Source organism: Sceloporus undulatus, chromosome 8, assembly GCF_019175285.1.
Source record: "Sceloporus undulatus isolate JIND9_A2432 ecotype Alabama chromosome 8, SceUnd_v1.1, whole genome shotgun sequence".
NCBI classification, from domain to species: Eukaryota; Metazoa; Chordata; class Lepidosauria; order Squamata; family Phrynosomatidae; genus Sceloporus; species Sceloporus undulatus.
The window spans coordinates 11,456,902-11,476,608 of record NC_056529.1 but is presented as its reverse complement, the minus strand read 5'-3'; the positions used below and the strand labels follow the sequence as shown (position 1 = coordinate 11,476,608).

The 19,707-nt window shown below is 39.0% G+C and overlaps 1 protein-coding gene across 6 annotated transcripts in view; it reads left to right on the top strand.

Moving 5' to 3' along the window:
- The window catches only part of ZNF536 (zinc finger protein 536), a 476,434-nt gene that overhangs the window by 139,022 nt on the left and 317,705 nt on the right, over positions 1–19,707 (top strand). For all 6 annotated transcript variants that reach the window (XM_042438482.1, XM_042438485.1, XM_042438483.1 and 3 more), the window contains 2 exons: positions 7,232–7,361; positions 19,411–19,527. The gene's annotated coding sequence lies outside the window, so the exon portion shown is untranslated. The remainder of the gene's footprint in view (positions 1–7,231; positions 7,362–19,410; positions 19,528–19,707) is intronic.

Genomic DNA, 19,707 nt, shown 5'->3' with positions numbered 1-19,707 from the left:
AATAATAATAATAATAATAATAATAATAATAATAATAATAATAATAATAATAATAATAATAATAATAATAATTGTGGATACAATACTAGTAGAAGTCAGTATCGATCTTACATCTCCAGGGAAAGGCAGTTCACAGCTGGAGAAGACAGCTTATTTTGCTATTGGTGAAGCAACATTTTATTATGAAATGTGTGTTTCGGTTGCACCTTGTAGTGGATTGTCATGAAATATATGAAGCCAGAGGGTGATTTAAGGATATTTTCAAATCCAGCTTCCCCCCCCCCCTCAGATCTCCGCAGCAATACTTTAAATTCCTTAAATTTGAGATGTAATCTAAACTCCCGAAGGAGAAGAATCAGAATATGGTGTGCGGTAACAGAGCACCCCTGTTCATCTGTACTAGGCTACCTGCATGTAATTCTAAAGATCAGAGGCAAGTCCTTATTGAGTGAGGATAGAAACAATCGGCTTATATGGAGTATTTTTACTTCATAGGAATGTGGTTCTGCTTGCTGAAAATCTATCCTTTGCATGGAGTCAGGCATAATCCTATGCCTACTTTGCCCTTGCAGTAAAAATATGCTTAATGGCAATTTTAGAAGGGAAAAAAAGAATCTATTTAAAGCTGGTTGAGCAGAATATCTACTTATAGATGGAAACTATAAGTGAATAATGTTAATGGAGCTCTGTTTTTGTAAAATGCATGGGACAACTAATAGAATCTAGCTACTTTAAAAGTGGATGATTGAATTACATTTAAGAGACTACCTAATTTATGACCTTTAAAAATAGTTTTAGAGCTGTCTGCTTGATGGGGTTTTTAAAGCCCATGGTCCCTTCATCCAGTGGAGGAGGGGAAGTAGTCCATGTGTCATCCAACGTACTTGTGATTTTAAAAATAGTTATTATTAAAGCAATGCCAGCATTTTGCATTCTAAAACCAATGTTACTCAACAGGGAAACAGCCCTTCCTATTCAAACTGCAGGAAAACAACCCTTTTCTGCTGTAGGAGTTCCTGGTGAGTTTGATTAGGGGGTTCTTAGTTTTGTTTTTGAGTTTACAAAGTTTACATCACAATCTGTCCCCTTCTGCGTACAGCCTTGCTGAAGCATTCTTGGATGGGTGGCTTGTGAGCTGGTGATCTGATGAAAAACAAGACTTAAGGGCCTTATTCCCACTACGTTTAAATCAGCATCTGGATCCAGGTTAAAGGGACATGGTTCCCACTGAATCTGATTTTATAAATTGATTCAGAAAAGGGGGGCATGCTTTCTGCCCTTTTTTTGCCCATTTAACCCATGTCAAAAAGACACTGGGTTTTTGCAGTGTTTTTTTTGGACTGAGTCGATTTATTTTCAAATAAATTGATTCAGCCCAAGTAGGAATCAGGTGGATTCAAATTGGATTCGAATCTGCCCTGGTTCCCACTGGCAGTCCAGCCCGGCCCGTCACTGGCCTCTCCTGGCCCCAAAATCCCCAGCCCAGCCTTCTTACTGGCTTCTTTGGCCACTGACCGGCTTTCCCCTGCTTTCCCCTGGCTTCTCTGCAACCTCCTTCTGGCCTCCTTGGCTGCAGGAAATTTTAATAAAGGCGCAGGGAAGCACTTTAGGTAGAAATGGGTCTAGGTAACCTTTAATGTCCTATAATGCCCCAACTTAGAATTGCTGTGGGACACTGTGGAAAATTGAAATGTCAGCTTGTCCCAGCTGTTCACCATTGCTTGGAGTGTGTCCATGCATGTGTGCTGTGTGCCTTCAAATCATTTCTGACTCATGACAACCCTATGGGGTTTTCTTGGCCAGATTTGTTCTTGCTTGCCAGTGTCCTCCCCTGAGGCTGAGAAAGTGTGACTTCCACAAGGTCACCTAGTGGGTTTGATAGCTGAGCTGGAAATTGAACTCTGGTCTCCAGAGTTGTAGCCCAAGGCTCAAACCACTATGCCACACTGGCTCTGGAGCATGTCCATACCCTCTAACATTTCACAGATGAAAACCTGGACATGTCTGGCTGGACAACATTAGATTGGGTCAAGATGACAACAGTAATTAATCAGGAAGAACAGACAAGCTAGGCGACGATGCAGCAGTTTGCTTTGTCTGAGTCTACAGAGAAAGGCAAGATTCCACCTTCTTCGGTCCTCCTGCTCCTGCTGGATTGAGTGCAAAGTACTGCAATCTTAATTCAGTTTGTACTAATCAAAGTAAACTGAGGTTGATGGGGGAAAGTGGGAGGAGGAGAGAGAAACTGGGACATTGTAAGTTGACAAAGTGAGATGACAGAAGATTAATCAGGGCTGTCCCTGCCAAGTTGGGACAGCTGCAGGGTATGGGTGTCAGGGCCCACCTGATAGCCAACGCTTAAGCTGGCCTTGAGAAAACTGATTTTGAACAATGACCAGATGAAAATAACTGCCTCTGTCTTTTTGCCTGTATGAGGATGTATCCATTCTAACTAGAGGACTGAGCTAACCAGTGCTTGAAGCAAATCTTCTAATATATAGTAGCTGCCTATCTAATACAGCATCTACAAAATGAAACGTGAGACCTGCTGCTAATCTTAGACGTTCTCTGCATCAGTATAAGACGTTCCAATTTCATCCCTTAATGTCATTTTAATGCTATTTTTTAAAATGTAATTATAACTCCAGTTGCATTTGACATCTGAAGCTGACAATAGTGACACAGAAAGGGACATTACAAAAATAGCTCTACTCAAACTATATTAGCCATTGGAGAAAGAGAAGTGCCTATCCAACAGATTCATACAAATTATTTGCAGTTGGGAAAGGGAACCATTGATTTTCCTGCTGTATACAGACTGTAAAACTTTTCCTTGTTTTCAGGCTGTAATTGTCTATCTGGTGCCATTTTGAAAAGCATGCGCCCATTGCTTTGACCTTCATTTGCAACAATGTTCTGATTTCTGTTTCTTCCCTACCCGCATAATTTTGTGACATGTCCACTAGATTTTGGTATTTGAAATTAGAAAACTAGGTGCCTTAACCTGTTGTAGGATTTGGATCTTATTGTGTTATAGGTCACTTTAAGTCACTTAGAAAAGTACTGTGGTTTTGATTACATTGATTGCATTTCTCATGGAAAAAGTTGCTTAAGAAGTGACGTGTTGGTACAAAGGGCTGTCACATAGGCGATGAAGTAGATTTCTTTTCTCTTCCTTCAAACAGTATAACTAGTACCTATATAATAAAACAATCAGCAGTTCCAACCCATGCCTTGTCCCTTTCTGTGAGAAAGAGGATCTTTCTTAGAATATGCCATTGTGGGTGAGGTGGCTCTCAGAGTGTGTGTGCTCTGCTATTGCTTTGATAGTGTGACATAGTATTAGCAGTCATTTTATACTTTAAAGTAATTTTAAGATTAAAACGATTTCCACTCTGCAGAAAGTACTGGAGAGAAAGGTGGCTCCACTAATGTCTCTATCATGTCTATGGCTGCAAAATCTCAGGACCTGAACCGGAATCTCCAATTTTTATGGGTCTTTTCCAAGCAGTCATTCACACCAACATATATTTGCTGTATTTGAATTCCCTTGGCAACTTTTTCTGAACCTTTTCTTTGAATATCTAAATTATTTTTTTCCTGAATTTTCAATGGAAGTTTAAAGTTACCACAATGCACAAAAATATTGTGACTGATGGAAAATTTCTTTGTGGATGGGAGATTTCTTATTAGGGGACAATGGCCCGGTACAGATTGGCACTTTGTGCTGGCCTGTATGCAGAAAGGGCTGAGTGTCCACACACTCAAAGCCCTTACCACGTGCCATGGGTGCCATCTTGGTGCGCGCCCACCCAGACGGTGTGTGCCGTGATGACTCAATGAAGTGCACTGCCCAAACGGCGCTGACCAGAAGGAGCTGAAATGTCCCCCTCCACCTCATTAATAAAAATACAAAAGTCCTATTTTCCATGTTATGATATGCAGGTATCACTTAACAACATTAAAATATCACAGTACTGCTTCCACAGATCATGGCAGTTTTATTCCATAGCCATTTTGCATATTTACCGCCACTTCTTGATTTTATTAAAACTTTACTATCCATAATGTTCTGATTGGCTATGTGAAACACATACTCCTCTGTTTCAATTGGTGGTTAGTAGTAGCTATCCAATGTTGTGCAAAGAGCAAGTTGATTGACAACTTGAGTTCACAATTCACTATTTTTGCTGTGTTGGTCAGTTAGTCATCCAATTAGGATTACAAACAATAGCACATAAATCCTAGAAGCAACAAACACAGCACAAAATCTGAATTGTATATTCATATATACATACATTGTACATGCACACATACACATTTTGATACATTCTGTCAAGTGTTGTTGTTTTGTTCCTTGACTGGATGGCTCGTATAATTAACTAGAATTGCAAACTGCAGATTTCAATGCGGTACACAGCATGAAAACATCAACCAGGGAATGTTCAAGAATATGACCTTAAAATCCATTATAAAAAGGAAGTATGTAAATCAGTAACAGGTACATTGCAGCTTATTTTAAAAAGGTCCTGATTTGGGGTTTCAGTACATACAACTAACATGGCATAACTTTACGTGGTAAAGGATTCCTACATTTTCTGGAGTTAATTTATGGAGTCGTCTCTGTTATCAGACATTGTGATTGTCCGATAGAGAGAGAAGGAAAGGAAGGAAGGAAGATGGAAAGGGGGGGGGGGGACAAAATATTGCAGGTGTTTTGTATCAATTATACATGTAGATTGGGATGCACAAGTTAAATTATATTTTATGTTTCTAAACCCCATTGTGCCAACAGGGGATAACATCTCTGACATAATTTTAACCCAGTGTTCTATATTCATATATACCTTTTAGCCACCCTTTTGTCTCTCTTTTCCCTCTTGGGCCTTTCCAATTTCCACTTCTCTACTACCATTGTCTCTGGATCTCTGTGTTGCACTTTCCTTTTTCTATCTTCCTGACCCATAATACCTTACCTGTCAGACCTCTCAGGTAGAGCTTTTTTTCTCTTTTAATCCACAGCTCTCTCTTGCTGTTCTATCCCCAGTAGCCCATTTCTCTGTTTTCCATAGCATTCACATCCTAACTACTCTTTTTCTTTTACTATCCCTACAAGACACTTTATATGCTCGTTGTTCACTTTTCATTGCCTTCCACTGTTTCTCCACCCATATCTCTTCACACACCCATGTCTTTAACCCTCTCAATTCCTCCTTCTGTCTCTGTGTTTTTCTACTTGCCTTCTGATTTCTGTTGCTCCATGTTGGACTCAATAACAGCACATATAGTGGCCCCTCAATATCTGCTGGAGTTTAGTTCCAGGACTCTCCATGGATACTAAAATCGGTGGATGCTAAGATTCCATTAAATACAATGGTGTAATGAAATGATGTTTCTTACATAAAATTGTGAAATCAAGATTTGCTTTTTGAAATTTGTATCTTTTTGGAATATTTTCAAGCTGTGGTTGGTTGACTTTGTGGATAAAGAATCCATTAATATGGAGGGTCAGCTGTACCACATGTAGTCTGTCAGCAGTGTGTGCACTACAAACCTTTCTGCATCCTGGTAGCAAATCCTGATTTGTAACTGAGCGTACATCAGGGAGCTGTAGCTATTCCTTGTTCTCTATGTGTACCAATGTGATATATGTGTTTCTAGGAACAGGTTTCTCTTACTTATACATTATGTTTTTAGATACACACTTTAAAATGTTATGTGTGAATTGGTCCTAAAGGACTCTTCAGATGAAAGTGAGGTGGGCAGGTTAAAATAGTCTGGAAAAACTGGATGGAACTTTACTGCATGCCTGTGAAAAGGAGGAACAACACAAAGCGCAGTTGCCACTTCTATTGAGTGTTGCGTGAGGATTGCACATATCTACATAAAGTAATGGATAGTTTACAAACTGTTCTGCTGTTTGGAGACAGTGGCGGGCATCCAATTAATGCACATGCATAACTCATGCTATGCACAGAGATCCCAAAAGCCACCATTGTGCAACAGAAAAATATTCTACTGATAGTGGCAGAAGCAGAGTTACATAGCCAGCATGTTCCTCCTTTTGTCTTTGTAATTGTACATTGCATGTTGTGGTTACATATTATGCACAGTGCCTTGCGGTTGTGCATCCTATATTGTACCTTGCAGTTGGGCATCATATAGCATAATTATGATTGTGCCATCTATGGTGTGCATAGTAGTTGTGCAAACTATATTGTGCATCGTGATTGCACATCTTATATTGTGTACTGTGGTTATTCATTCTATATTGTGCATTGTGGTTGTGCATCACATATTACACATTGCACAATGGCACCTGGTTGTTGACATGTTTTGCTATTGTGCATGGGGATTACACATTGCTGGGGCAGCATATGTCCACATTAGTTGGGGGAGAAGATGTTAGATTGGTGTACACCTTGGCACCCCTTTTTGGTGGAGGGTTGGGTTCTGGATCTGTTTCCATGGGACAGATCCCTCCAGGTTGGCCTTCAAAATGACTGTCCAAGATAGCAACCAATCTCTTTGGATTGTTCTCAATGTTTGGTGTTTGCTCAAGGGTAACTGAGGTGGTGTCATAGGTTGATATCTGGGCCTCAGTTAAACCCCCACCAGGTTGCTTCCCCCCTTTGTTTGCTCAGCTCCAGGTTTCAAGCATTTAAATAGGTTTTTGGTCAATAAAGATGGCCCTTGTTTAACCCCAAATACTGTGTCTGGTCTCATTGTTTCATGGTTGGTCTACAAAGATGACAGTGAGATTATACTGGATTTCAGGCTATGTCTTTAAATATATTTTTAATGCTATAATTTAACTGTATTTCAGCATTACAAAGACTTGTTCATTTTTATCTGCATCAGTTTTTATCTCTGTCTGGTTTAATCTTGTGAATGGTCTTGAATCCAAGTCCTGGGAGAAACAAGTCATAGGTAGATGGATGGGTGGAGAGATGAATGGATGGATGTTTGAGGACTTGAAAGGGTCGGGGGTGGGACCTTCAGGCCCAGTATTGTGCAGACCTGATACTGTTGTACTAAAATGTGTATCATCTGATGCAGTTTCCCTGTACATTAAGCTCTTTTTTTTTAAAGTCCCCCTTTGCATGGGAAAGTAAGAAAAGCCATATGATAAAAAGATGGTGACCAACCAAATATAACTGATTTTTGCTTATTGACTTTGTAACAGTTGCTGTATCTTTCCTTTATATTTTACTTATTATCCTATTTACAGATGAGAAAACTGAGGCAGACCCATTAAGCAAGCTATTTTACATTTCTGTCTGAACCAGGATTCGCATAGATGAGATCTGGCCAGATCATGTGTGCAAACTACTGAGACCCAGAATATCTATGTGTTTCAGGTGAGAAAACATTGTGTTAACCTGTTGTGCTATGAACTGGTTGAATTCTAGATGTCTACTTCAATTCTTAATTTAGAGAAGTGTAAATTAAAAAAAATCATAAGAGACAACACTCTCTCTTCTAGGATTTCCCAGAATTACTCATTGCTTAGTTAAACGTAAGTAGAACCGGCATTTTGGTGCAGCTGTTGCTTTTTGAAAGTTTGTAAATACCACAAGAAATGTGTTCCATTCTTCTCTGAGTGGTGCACTTTCTCTAACTCCTTGAAGGACAAAAAAGAAATGGGAGACCAGATAGCCCTTCTGCTATGATTTCTGCTTAAAAAAAGAGAACCGTTTTGTGGAATGGAATAAATGTGTGTGGATTGAAGCCACTGGTTTTAGTCACTTTAACTTTATAGGCTTTAACTTTGTACGTGAATTGAAGGTATAAATGAATTCATGGATGTACATTCTTGTCAGAGGGCTTACATTACATTCAAAGATAGCAATAGTAATAGCCGCTTCATACCACACTGAACCGTCTTTAAGCTGTTTACATCTGTAAGCTAATTACTCCCATCAAGCTGGGTACTCTGCTCAGCATCCAAGATCAGATGGGATCTAGAACCTTTTTAGGTGTATGGCCCCATACAGACAGGCCAAAATAAAGCTGCTTTGGGTCACTTTGGAGGTATGCTGTTTAAATGATGCATGCGTACTAAGAGTCTGGAAGCCATGCCAAAGCCATGATCCAGTACTAAGGACTGGAATGCAGCTTTGGTGCAACATTTGATATTCTTGCCCCAGTCGCATGATTGTAACAGGAGCATCCCACTTTGCTCCCATCATCCCATCTAATAATCTCTTAAGAAAATCCAACGAAATTCATGGGTTAACCTTAAATTGACAAGTGACTTAAAGGCACACGGAGAAGTACACACACAAACACACCGTTTTGGCTGTTTGGAGTGGTAGCCTGGGCCCAGCAGAGAAGAATACAGAGAAATGATGCAGATTGGAGATGCCTGTGTCCAGCTGCTTGAGTGCCAGGCCTGAGTCCCATGCTTTTCATTTGACATTTCACATGGTACAGTCCTACCCTGCTTTGCTGTCAACCCAAGGTTTTACCTTTAAATCCAGACCTAGAAATACTTGTAAATAATAAGATATTTGCACAGGGATATTAGTCTGCAGTGCTGAATAATGTTCCTGAAAGACCGTCATGAGCTGTGATTATGCTTTGGAGTCAGTTCGTTCCATCCTATGTATTTATTCCCCGCCATGGCAAGCTTTGGGATTGGGCCATTAGATAATAAATTTCTCTGCCTGAAACTATTTAAGCATCACATTTTCTTCTAACAACTCCCTGTAGAAAAGTTAAATACGCCGTGTGGCTTCCCCTAGTCTTCAGGATCAGTGGGAAAACTCCTCAGGATTTCTAAATTAATATTCCCTCAGACTCAAATAAAGACTTTCAAAGAGAGCCTCAAAGATGTTTCTCTTCTTTCCCACCACCCTCGCCTGCAATTTACTGTCTATATTTAACTATATATATCCAGATTGTAAGGAAGTGTGGAGCCGCTTCAGTTTGGTGGCAGCAAGCAGAGTTAGATTGCCGCAAAGGAACTGACTATAATTACTTAAATGACACCTTTTGAAAAACATTAATCTTTCTGGAAATGGCTCTGCTTTCCACAGACTGCCCAAAAACATGTATGTAGGACGTGTGTTTTAATTATGCTTAAGCCATATTGGGGTGCTTTGAGAGAAAAAGAGAGAGAAAAATCAACCCTAAAAGTCTTGTTCGTTCTCTCTTTCCGTCTCTCTCTGTCTCTCTCTCTGACCCTAGCAATCTCTTTAGCAAGCCATGGTTCAGTAAACTGGCACACAGCAGCCGTTCTGCAGTGGAAAAATCATAAACCAGATGGAAGCTTTACATTTTTGTTTAGTTTTTAAGAGCAGTTTTTATAACATCGCTTAAAATCGTTCTGATGCATCATACTGTTTACACTTAAGACTTTTGTAGCTAAGATGTTTACACTGCAGAGAATGTTTTAAGATATTTTATAGTTATGATATTTAGATAATTGGCAAGAAAAAAGATAGTTTGTTGAGATTACAGTGATGTTGGTAACCGTGAAGTAACTTATGAGACTCAATAAATATGTCCAGTTCGGTGGAAAGTACAAACTCAGTTAAAACAAAACAACACAAGGGAGAATGTCTTCTTAGTGAAATCATTTCCTTTTCTTAATCAAAAGATGACAACCACAGCTTTAGAACTCCCATCTGCAATGCACCAACCCACATATCTGCGTATCTACTGTGGGTTTTTAATTCTTTTATAATTGATAGATTTAAATCAGTTGCTAAAATGATGGGGAAGGGGAGATCTCATGTAGAAGTGGGCAAAGTGGGATACCTAAAGTGATCAAAAGTCAGTCCTGTGTAACTTCTGTTCAAGTACTTCTTTTTCATACAAATGCTGCTTCCATGTTTTAATGAAGAATGCATTTCTTTGGAGCATCTGGTTTTTGGAACGGTTTTTTTTAATGCATTAATCAAAAACAATTACTTCTTTTAACTTTGGTAAAGTGCTCAGAAGAGAAGTATGAAATAATCTGTGTGTGGGCTTCAAATGTTGGGAATGCAAACATTTCACAATAAACATGTGTAAATGAAAGTACTTGGCCAGATATGCTGAGAGATAGTACATGCTGGGTTAATTAATGCATCTCCATTAAAATAAACCTTGCTTTCAAGATCTGACCAATAAAAATCATTAGTATATTCGGATCAGATGTGCTGATGGATGATTTTTTATGTATATGTTAAACTTTTGCAGAGGGAATTGTCCTTGGAAAAAACCTGAAACCAGATTTCCAATGAAAGTCAAAATCTTCCATTACCTCTCTGTCCTCTTTTGTGTTTTCAATATAGTGATATGATGAATTATTCTGGTTTTATCTACACTACCTGAAATTGATTTACTATTGATAGCCTTAAATTTATCATTTTAAATGTGCAAATCACGGTTATGCAGGCAGAGAGTTGTGTAGTTTCAAAGACATTGTTCTCCTCTAGAATGCAGTATCTGATGCTAGCTATAATCAAATTACTCTACCGCTTTATTTTTAATCAAAAAAGTGTTTATCTTTCCTGATCTTGAATAGGACAATTTTAGTGGTAATTGTATGCTTTTTTTTTTTTTTTGTTAAAAAAAGTTCCATGCTGGTTGTGAAATCATCCATGTAAACGCGCATTTATTTTATTTACATCCCCTTCCTTCTGTCACATTATTAATCTACTTTTAACTATACTGTGTTATGATGATGCCCACATCACTACTCTGAATGGGTTGAAAGGCATCAAGGTGCTCACGAAAGATTCACACAAAGAATCTAAGAGGCTTATAATTTATCCTTTGGAAGGACAAGGCTTGTGGCTTCCAGTAACAGTTTACTCATCTGAGTAAAAAGCAACCATGTAGAGGTCTCTCATTCATAGAGCCACTGTAAATGAAAGCCAACTTGACAACAATTAACAATAAGTTCCAGGGTCATAGTCCAGTACTGTACTCAACCGATTACATAGGACACATCTGTTTCCTTGGACAAGCCAATATGCCTTAACTGCACTCTTTCCTTTGTAAAAATATACAAGTATATCTAAATCACTGATATAACCATGGGAGAACACTTTATAATACAATAAATGACAAGAGGTACTTCACTGAGTGTTGACCACTATGGAAGTATTGCAAGTGGCTGTCGCCATATGAGTTGGGATGGATAATCTGGGTTTTGGGCCACACTTTAAAGTACTACCCAAGATGCTTGAACCTATTTTGAGGATAGAAGTGATTTTAAAGTTTGGACTTAAACCTGGAAACTATTATTGCCCTACCTCCAGCTGTCACTTACGTAGCAAATTCCCATGTGGTATCTTGGTATATCTCAGTTGTTATTGTCCGTTTTCAGTGGAAAGATATGGACCTCCATGATTAATTGAAGCAAACTGTTTTCTCTGTGTTGTTGTTGTGTGCCTTCAAGTTGTTTCCAGTGACCATGGGCAAGTCAAATGCTTTCAGCTTCAGGGAATGGCAATGGCAAATCTCCTCTGAACAAATCTTGCCAAGAAAACTCCATGCTAGGCTTGTCTTAGGGTTGCCATAAGTCAGAAACAATTTGAAGGCACACAACATGTTGACATGTTTAATATGTAACTCATAACTATGCCCAGGTTTTTCTTTAATTTATTGATATGTATATGTGTGTTTCTATGTGATTTTTTTTTATCAAGTAAGCAATATATAAGAAGTGGAGACTTACTTTATAAGACTTACCCTCCATGCCTCTAAGTATGGAGGGATGGGTGCCTCTGGGGCAGATTTGGATATCCTAGAGGAGCTCCTTCAGGTATCATGGGCCCATACTCTTATGGCTTTATTGGTAATAACCAGATCCTTCAGTTAGACATAAAAACAAACAGGAAACCAGTGAGGATGGAACAGGATCGGCATAATATGATTGCAGTAGCGAGTGCCAGAAAGTATTCTGGCCACTGCATTCTGTACTAATTGCAGTTTCTGGACATTATTCAATGACAACACCAAATAGAGGATGCTGTAATAATTAATCTGGATATGACTGTCTTATGCAAATGTGGCTAGATCGCCCTTTTCCAGGAATTAGCCAAAGCTGGGCCAGTGTTGGACCCATGTTCAGCTGGAAAGCTGGTCCTTCAGAAGGAGTATAGCTCCATTTAAGAGAGGCTGCATTTTCCATTCCTGAATCAACATGTTTTGTTCTTGTTGCTTCCATCTTAAGGCAATACTAAGGTGAAAACCATATTATGGGTTTTTCTTGACAAGATTTCTTCAGAGGAGGTTTGCCATTGTCATCCACTGAGGCTGAGAGAGAGTGACTTGTCCAAGGTCACCCAGTGGGTTTACATGTCTGAGCAGGAATTTAAACCTTGCTCTTTCAGTGTATTAGTCCAACACCCAAACCACTATGCCACATTAGCTCTTCATGCCTTCAAATCACCTGTCGACTTATAGATACTCCATTAACTTTGTAGACCTTTCTTAGGCAGGGAACACTTAGACATGGTTTTGCACATTTCTCTGATGTGTATAACCCACAGCACCTGATATTTGTTGGCAGTCTCTCATACAAGTACTAAACCTGCTTATAGGCTATTTAGGCCTCAGCTTGTCTATTAGCCATCAATACTTCTGTCCTGTCTGGATTAAATTTTCTTTACTTTGTGCTCATTGTGGCATCCAGATGTTATCCACTGTGTACCTGGGCTGTTATCACTGATAATGTGGTCTCCTCTCTCAATAATCTCTGTGCAAACAGTGACCTGTGAATGTGCCTGAACACAGATCAGTTTGTAACTGAAACATTTGTAATTCCTTGCAGTTATTTTAGGATAAAAACCCCTGAGCCAACAGCTTCTGTAACAATCTGGAATATTCCTGGTCATGGAAACAAGCCATTTTGTTTAAGAACTATTCAGATGGTAATGGGAAGCAAGAAGCTAATATGGTTGAAAAGGGAATTTGGCTAAGCATAAAGATACATGATTATAGAGTAGCTGGATTTTTTTGTTGTCATTTATGTGTGAGTGTTTTTAAAAAAAACGAACAGCAGGATATTCAAGTGTGAGAGGAGAATAAGATCGAGGACAATGGCACCTTTGTGTCTAAGAAAACGAACAATGCATTGGCTTGCTTTGGACAATGAGACATTTCAAACTTATATGAAAAATATTTTCAACAAAAAAAGGCAAAAAGAACTTTCCCCCAAGCTTATGATCAAATTTTAACCATCTTATTGAAAGCTTATTCGGAAACCAATAACAAACACACTTGTTCTGTTTTTGTTTGTGTGTGATGCTTGTTTTAATAAAAATTATGGTGCTATAAACACCATCACAACAGATTTTTGGTTTTCTGTAATGAGTGTCTTATGCTGTTGGATTTGGAGGATTTATTAGTAGCTTTATATTTAAAATCACAAAGGCCACAATCCCAGCTTACTGCTTCTGGAACAGAGTTTTTCATTTTAATACCAATACTCCAAAATAAGGGGACTGTAGTTTGCATAGATAGGCTGGAGTAAAAATTTTCCAAGAGTGGGAACCAATAAGAACATATGGGAAGCTGCATATTTTATGAAACACGTTTAATGAAAACCATGCAGATTCAAAGGGCATTGAGAATATGGAGGGATGGAAGCATTACAGATCAAGATATCTAGAATCATAGAGTTGGAAGAGACTACAAGAACCAACCAGTCCAACCCCCTGCTGTGCAGGGATACACAGTAAAGCATCTCAACAGATGTTCATCAAACCTCTGTTTAAAAACCTCCAAAGGAAACTCCACCATCCTCCGATGCAGCATGTTCCACTGTTGAATAACGCTTACATCAGGAAGTTCTTCCTAATATTTAGGTGGAATCTCTTTTTCTGTGGTTTGCATCCATTGCTCCATGGCCTAGTTCTTGGAACAGTATTATACAAGCTTTCTCCATCTTCAATATGACATCCCTTCCAATATTTAAACATGGTTGTCATGTCATCTCTTAATCTTCTCTTTTCCACACTAAGAGTTCCCCTTTCCCTAATCTACTCCTCATAGGGCATGGTTTCCAGACTTTTCACCATTTTGATCGCTTTACTCTGGGCACACTCCAGCTTGTCAATATATCTTTTGAGTTGACATTAGTTGATAAAGGTCATCTGTCAGGACTCAGTGCTATGATTGTGTATTCTTGCATGGCAGATGGTTGGACCCTGAGGTCTCTTCCAACTCTAGGGTGCTATGACTAACTGAGAGAAAGGTCTATACTTTTGGCAATGGGAGTACTGCAGAATGACATTTCCAGCCTTCTCCTTCCAAGGAGCGAGGCTGCAACAATCAGACACAGCAGCCCTATCCCAATTTCCACTGCAGACTGCTTGTGGAAAGGGGCTGGAAATACCAACCTGCTGCACCAGTGAAACAGATCTCCATTGCTTGGAGCAACTTCTTGCTTCTTAGGTAAGGTTTTTGGGCATACATTTACCATCATGATGCCACAATTGTTAATAAGTAGTATCACTGAATATGAACCAGTTACAGATCTATATATCTAAGGCCTGGTACACATGGGCAGAAAGCGGCATGCAGTGCCGATTCTAGGGTTCTGGAGTGCACAGCACTCTCCGGAACCCTAGAATGTGCTGCCGCCACCATCATGCTAACCTCCCATCCATATGGGGCCTGACACGATTACGTATGTAATGTGTAGCGTCCACACATCACACACAGGAAGCGGTGTCATAGAGCTGTGTTCCCGTTTGGTTTGGTTGCTCCGGAAATGATACCCAGCATTGCCACCCGGATGTACAGCCCCTATGTTACAAATCATAATTGCAATACAGGATGCCAACTATTGTTCTTAACAGCAGTCAGTTGGATTGGAGACATTTTAAAGAGACCAGAAGCCACAAATGGTTGGCCTCTTAGCAAAATTGATAAAGTAATCCCATATTAGTTCAGCCTATTTTAAATTAGAAGGAGGAAAGGAACAAAACCAATATCTTAGAGAGACCTAACCATACTGTGTACCTAAATTGTGTATGGTTATGAAAAAGAAGCCTAAATCATAGAGCCACAGTAGTTCCATTTTAGAAATAGCTACTTCAGCCTGCATCAGAAAAGGTGGCACATTGGAAAAAGTGCAGTTCTGGTTGACCTGATAGCATGTAAGTTACATAGTAAAGGCTGAAACACAGTTTAACCCAGGCTATCCCACTAATAAGAAAAACATGTTAAAAGACCTTGCTCTTCTAATTTTTATCTTAAATTTCTCATATAACACTGTGTTCTTCAGAACATCATTTTAAAATGGCAGAGGTGGGAAAGGGACCTGTTTTTTAAATGTCAAATTTGGCAAGTGATTAAAGCCGTAGAAGTAACTAATAATCCTTCTGTGGGAACTAAACAACAGTAAAAAAAAATGGGCAAGATATTTAGGTCTGAAAAATGTCCGTCGTATGTGAGCAATAAGTATTGGTTGTTTTTCTTTAAAGCACTGCATTCATTTTAGGTTGCATAGTTCCCACTGATTTGAACAGCAGTAGTATAGTTAAGATTCCTCCCCTCTAATATATACCTTGAAAATACTATTGATGAAAAAGTCTTTTTAAGAGCTAAAAGTCAGAGCATGTAGAGCTAATTCTCAGCCTCTTTTACCTAAACCATTCTGCTTTATTATTATTGTGGTCGGTAAGTACTTTTATGGATGCAAAATTTTTTGATAGCAGATGGCTCTTTAATGCAACCCAGTGGATAGAAGGCAAAGCAGGATACATTTGAACTAGAAATAACTACAGTTTAAAAGCATTTTTGAGGGTAATCAAGACAAAGAAGATTTCTGTGTCTCTGTTTCTTGATAGGTCACAGGGAGTGAAGTAGAATCCTTCAGGGTTACTGGATGTTCACCCCACTCCTGATCATTTCATTGCGTAATTCTGGTTGTTAGAATATATATGGGGATGGACCAGGAGTAACAGCATTCCCACATTCAATGGATCTGTGATCACATTGGTCTACATTCTTCTAACTGATGATGATGAAGCAAATCATTTTCAGACACATTTTGAAAGCATGAATATACACGGGCATTCAAGAAGAGGCTTTGGCTGACCAGATCTTTAAAGGTTGTGCTTTGTAAAACAAAATACGTGGGTCAAGATCCATTGATGTACTTTGGCACCCAGCACCAGAAGAAGTGGAACTTTCTTCCTCCTCCTATTAGAGCCCCTTGTAGTGCCAAATCCTGCTACAGAGAATTATAACAACAGCAAAAATGTAGGATTTTGTTGTATTTTGCTGTATGGCCAGCATGGCTAACCCAAATAGGTTTCCTGCTACAGCGAATTTTTCAGCTTTTTGGAGCAGGTGTTTTGAATACATAGAGGCAGGAGAGGGAATTACAATTTTGGTCAAAGCAGGGAAATCCAGTAGAAGTACACATGTGAGTCTGGGTATGGCCATTCTATACTTCAAGATCCAGTGTGCTGTAGTGAGCACTGGACTATGATTCTGGAGACCAGGATTCAAATTCCCAATCAGCCGTGGGCATGATGTTGGGCAAGTCATACTCTCTCAGCTTCAAAATAGGCAAAGGCAAACCCCCTCTGAACAAATCTTGCCAAGAAAACCCCTGTGATAGGTTCACTTTTGGGTCTCCATAAGTCAAAAACAACTTGAAGGCATACAACAGCAACAACTTTATACTTCTGGGCTGAACAGTGGCAGCTAGTGGTTTCCATATCAGGGAGGCATTGGTTCCAGTTTAAGTCTCAGCTTTAAAGGAGCTATTCTTTTTTACAGGCAGAACATATATTGAGGACAGGATTTTCAACACTCGATCACCCCTTGAAAATTTGGACTGAAATACTGAGTGGATTCACCAACTAGTTAATATAGAAGCCTCCAGCTCACAAGGCTGCTGAGGATAGCTCATGTACACATGTTTCTATTGTTACTGTGAGAGAATTGTGTCTGAGTTTGTGTGGAGCTTTGGCACATACAAGTTTAAGCCAATCTCATATTGTAAAATATTAAACGATTGGGAAGCTTTTTTAATTTAACGTTTAGTTTTTTTTAAAAAAATAAATCAACCCTCTTGGCATTCTGTCAGGTCAGGTTTCTACCATCATAAAGTGGGATGTCTGGTGAGCCTTTTATGCACAATGCCCATTTTTCATGACTTGTTTAATTAACAGCCATTTTTGACCCGGACTTGTTATAAGAGTATTGCCATTCTCTCCTGTTAAATTACATCTAATGAACACAGTTGCGTGCTATCAGATACAGCAATTGATCATTTTCAGATTTCTGTGTTTTTAAGCCTGCCTCATTCAAAACAGCTTTTGTGGTTTGGTAAGCAGGTGAAATCAAAAATCTCATTTCATATCTGACATTAATAACTTTCGGGAGAATGAACATTGGCATTTATGTGTGGACCCAAATCGAGTCCAATGTCCTAGAAGCACAAGGTCAGCAGACAATGCTACTAACTAGATAGGAAAATAAATCATGCATAATGCAGAATTTCTACCTTACATGTTAATTAATGTGTGCAATCAATTACTGATGTTACAATATGAGAAAGAAACTGGTTGGGAATGGGGTAATAAAAAATACCTATAGATTTATCTGCTGCTTTTTTCCCTATTTAAACAAATAGTCTTCAAGCCTGTGAATGCTGTGTTGAGACATGCTCTGAATAATAAGCATCATAAAATCTAATCAGATTTATAAGAGGAATTGATTGTTGTGGCAGGAGGAGAGGGTAGAAAATAAGCTGAAATTTAAGTGTTAATTTTTATGCTAATCCACAGTAGCTTCATATGAAGCAATTTTGTTCTGTGCCACAAATATAAAATTGTCCCTTGCAGAGAAATGTCAGCTTGGTAGACCTGAAAGCAGTAATTTATTAGGTATGTTTCTATTAGTATGTGTCACAGTTGTTAGCAGGCAATACACACAATGGGGCTTCATACTTCTCCTCCAAGTCTCAGAATGTTTCAGCTCAGTGGTTAGAACGTGGGGCATTAATACATTATCATATACAGGGTGGTCTGTGCCCTGTGGACAAAAGGCTATTTAATACAATTTGATGTCATTCTGAGAAGAAGGGGGAAAATAAAGACAGGGAATAAAATGGCATCTGTGTGTTTCACAGTGCACTCATGCAAAAAAACCTCAGTTTAAGAGGTATGACATTTCTGCCAAGAAAAAGAATAAAACTGGGGCATTTCCCCCCCTAACCTGTTCCCTTCTGCAGTATTTTCTAAATGCTATTAAGTGATCGATTTACACAGGCACTTGATGATGTCATCCATAAGGAGCAGAATGCAGATGACAGCAAAATACGGGTGACAGTGACCTTGTTCCAGCATCCTTGGAACCCTGTCAGATTTACTTCCAGTGTCTGGTTTCAAAGAATGTACTTTTTGGACAATATCTAGTTACCGGGTAGTGAATTAATAGAGTTAAGGGTTCTGATGCAATTCTCAATATAGGTCAATTACATGCACCAACATCTGCTCTGTCACTATCATTTGCATATAGCATTCATATGTTAATGATGCCTCTTTTTACTCAAGTCATATATTTAAAAAACAAGATTTGCATATCAGTTTGGATCAGTATATTACCAGCAATTTATCATTTTCTCCCTCTTGTTATGATTTTGGAAATAAATATCCATCTATCTATCTCTATCTAGAGTTTTCTTGAGTGATGGCTGCTATATTTGAGTACGGCTCTGATTTATACAAGAAACCCCTTAGTGGGAAAGCTTCCATTTTAAAGCCGCTTAAAGCCTTATAAATCAATAATGACACAGATGGACTGGTGATAATCTATTTAGAATGCCTGATAGCAAATATTGTTGTACAGATGATTAGAGTAGTAACTGTTTTAGCAGCAAGCCTTTCCTCTCTTTGTAAATGGTAAGTTTGAACAAAAAAGTGCACTTAATGTCAGAAAATCTTCTTGCTGGGTCTAGATTGCAAAGGGGTGGGGGGAGAACATGGAGAGAAGAACAAAGAGAGTTTCCAGCTCCTGCCAATATAATAATATCAATCCCTGTTTCTTTAACAAAACAGGCCCTCTTAATGGAATTGTGACTTCAGGTGTAAATAGCATTAAAAGCGGCTTTTTTTGCTCCTCTTTGCCCTGATCTCGCACAAGGAGGGAGAAAATAAAGTGGAGGTTGTCAGAAGTGGCAGCTGCTTGGAATCCTGATAAATATAAGCTTTTATTGATCTGATGAAAATGAAAGATCCCAGCGCTATGCAGTATTTAGCTTCTTGTCTACAACACGTCACCACTGGCCTTGCTTTGGGATAGATTTTCATTCTCATACACCAGATTTGATTTCATCTTTAACCTTTTCAGTTGAATTTCCTTGACCTCTGCATATTGCTGTGATTTGGTGAATTTGTTACATTTCACTTTACATCATCTCTTTCTTTTATTTTCTTTTTGTGATAGGGAAGTGGGACGCCCCTTTGGCAATCTGTCAGTGCCAAGCTCAGCTGCATCCTTTCACTGAGTGATTTCTAACCAGACTGACAGTCCTTAAGACAAGTATGCAGTTAAGCTGCTAAGGTAAGATATACTTGCGTCTTTTACTGAGCGCCTCCTCCCCCCTTTCCCTCCTCCATACCAAGCCCTCTATATCGTTCTTAACAATGCTTTCACAATCCCCATCAGCTGAAATATCCATCCACCAAGCTGAACTGAAAAGAGTAGGAAGTTAAGCATTTATTTTAAAGAGAACTATAGGAG